At 46.9% G+C, this 2,500-nt stretch overlaps 1 protein-coding gene across 1 annotated transcript in view; it reads left to right on the forward strand.

The window, feature by feature from the left end:
* LOC118381550 (ankyrin repeat and IBR domain-containing protein 1-like) overlaps positions 1–2,500 on the forward strand; it is an 87,798-nt gene that overhangs the window by 49,455 nt on the left and 35,843 nt on the right.

A 2,500-nucleotide genomic window follows, 5' to 3' on the forward strand; every position in this document is an offset into this window, starting at 1 on the left:
GGTAGGAGCAGATCCATGTAATGCATTGTAGGTTAGCAGTAAAACCTTGATATCAGCTACTAGCCCAAATCAGAGACATCGGTAGGAGATCCAGATCCAAAAACCTTTATCACCTTGATATCAGCTACTAGCCCAAATCAGAGACATCGGTAGGTGCAGATCCATGTAATGCATTGTAGGTTAGCAGTAAAACCTTGATATCAGCTACTAGCCCAAATCAGAGACATCGGTAGGTAGCAGTAGGTGCAGATCCATGTAATGCATTGTAGGTTAGCAGTAAAACCTTGATATCAGCTACTAGCCCAAATCAGATCCAAAACCTTTATCACCTTGATACAGCTACGCCCAAATCAGAGACATCGGTAGGTGCAGATCCATGCATTAAGTAAAACCATTGCTACTATGCATTGTAGGCCCAAATCAGAGTTAGGAGCAGATCCAAAAACCTTTATCACCTTGATATCAGCTACTAGCCCAAATCAGAGACATCGGTAGGAGCAGATCCAAAAACCTTTATCACCTTGATATCAGCTACCAGCTACCTGCCGGTATCAAAAATACATGTAGGAGTGTTTTTATTCTCCTTATTCAGGTTGGAAAAGTAGGCTGATCAGGCAGCAGTGAGGTCTTTTCCATACTGCACCGTACTGTCTTTCCAAGCTAGTCGGAACACTTCCTGTTTGGTGGAGCAGCAGTGAGGTCTTTTCCATACTGCACGGTACTGTCTTTCCAAGCTAGTCGGAACACTTCCTGTTTGGTGGAGCAGCAGTGAGGTCTCCTCCATACTGCACGGTACTGTCTTTCCAAGCTAGTCGGAACACTTCCTGTTTGGTGGAGCAGCAGTGAGGTCTCCTCCATACTGCACGGTACTGTCTTTCCAAGCTAGTCGGAACACTTCCTGTTTGGTGGAGCAGCAGTGAGGTCTTTTCCATACTGCACGGTACTGTCTTTCCAAGCTAGTCGGAACACTTCCTGTTTGGTGGAGCAGCAGTGAGGTCTTTTCCATACTGCACGGTACTGTCTTTTCAAGCTAGTCGGAACACTTCCTGTTTGGTGGAGCAGCAGTGAGGTCTCCTCCATACTGCACCGTACGGTCTTTTCAAGCTAGTCGGAACACTTCCTGTTTGGTGGAGCAGCAGTGAGGTCTTTTCCATACTGCACACGGTACTGTCTTTCCAAGCTAGTCGGAACACTTCCTGTTTGGTGGAGCAGCAGTGAGGTCTTTTCCATACTGCACCCGTACGGTCTTTCCAAGCTAGTCGGAACACTTCCTGTTTGGTGGAGCAGCAGTGAGGTCTTTTCCTCCATACTGCACGGAACACTTCCTGTTTACTGTCTTTCCAAGCTAGTCCAAGCTAGGAACACTTCCTGTTTGGTGGAGCAGCAGTGAGGTCTTTTCCATACTGCACGGTACTGTCTTTCCAAGCTAGTCGGAACACTTCCTGTTTGGTGGAGCAGCAGTGAGGTCTCCCCATACTGCACCCTGTCTTTTCAAGCTAGTCGGAACACTTCCTGTTTGGTGGAGCAGCAGTGAGGTCTCCTCCATACTGCACCGTACAGTCTTTCCAAGCTAGTCGGAAGACTTCCTGTTTGGTGGAGCAGCAGTGAGGTCTTTTCCATACTGCACGGTACTGTCTTTCCAAGCTAGTCGGAAGACTTCCTGTTTGGTGGAGCAGCAGTGAGGTCTCCTCCATACTGCACGGTACGGTCTTTCCAAGCTAGTCGGAACACTTCCTGTTTGGTGGAGCAGCAGTGAGGTCTTTTCCATACTGCACGGTACTGTCTTTCCAAGCTAGTCGGAATACTTCCTGTTTGGTGGAGCGCCATTTTCCGTTCCAATTTTCTAGAAGCTTGCTTCAGGACTCGGGTATTTTCTGCATACCAGGCAGTTAGTTTCTTTGCGAGGTTAACTTTAGATCCTCGGTTAGGTGGTTATCTGATTTTTGTACTCCGACGTCCTTGGGTGGGTGGAGGGAGTCTGGAAGGGCATCTAGGAATTCTCAAGACAATCTTTGGGTTGTCTGAGAATTTATATTGTGGCTTTTGATAGTCCTTGGTTGGGGTCTAAGCGAAATATTTTGTTGCAAATGTAATAAGATGGTTGTCTGATAGTCCAGGATAATGCTGAATCAGGAAAGTTACGACTGGGGTTGGATTGAAAACCTACAGGAGGGTATCACTCCAGGACCAGGGTTGGGAGAGAGCCCTGTCCTATCAGATATCCGAGCAACATGTTTATCTAGCCTGCTAGCTAGCATAGTAGCTAATAACGCCACAGATAAAAGGGTTAGTTATCATAATCTTTGATAGTAACTAATATTGCTCGTTAGATTACACCACTACAGCCACGTTGATGTTAATTGGGGGGCCTGTTCATAGCGTTTTTAAATATATATATTCAGGTAACTGCCGAAATAAAGGAAACACCAACATAAAGTGTTTTAATTGGGCGTTGGGCCACCAGCAGCCTCCACCCACCACCCACCACCCACCACCCACC

This window comes from Oncorhynchus keta, unplaced genomic scaffold (genome assembly GCF_023373465.1).
Source record: "Oncorhynchus keta strain PuntledgeMale-10-30-2019 unplaced genomic scaffold, Oket_V2 Un_scaffold_2224_pilon_pilon, whole genome shotgun sequence".
NCBI lineage: Eukaryota > Metazoa > Chordata > Actinopteri > Salmoniformes > Salmonidae > Oncorhynchus > Oncorhynchus keta.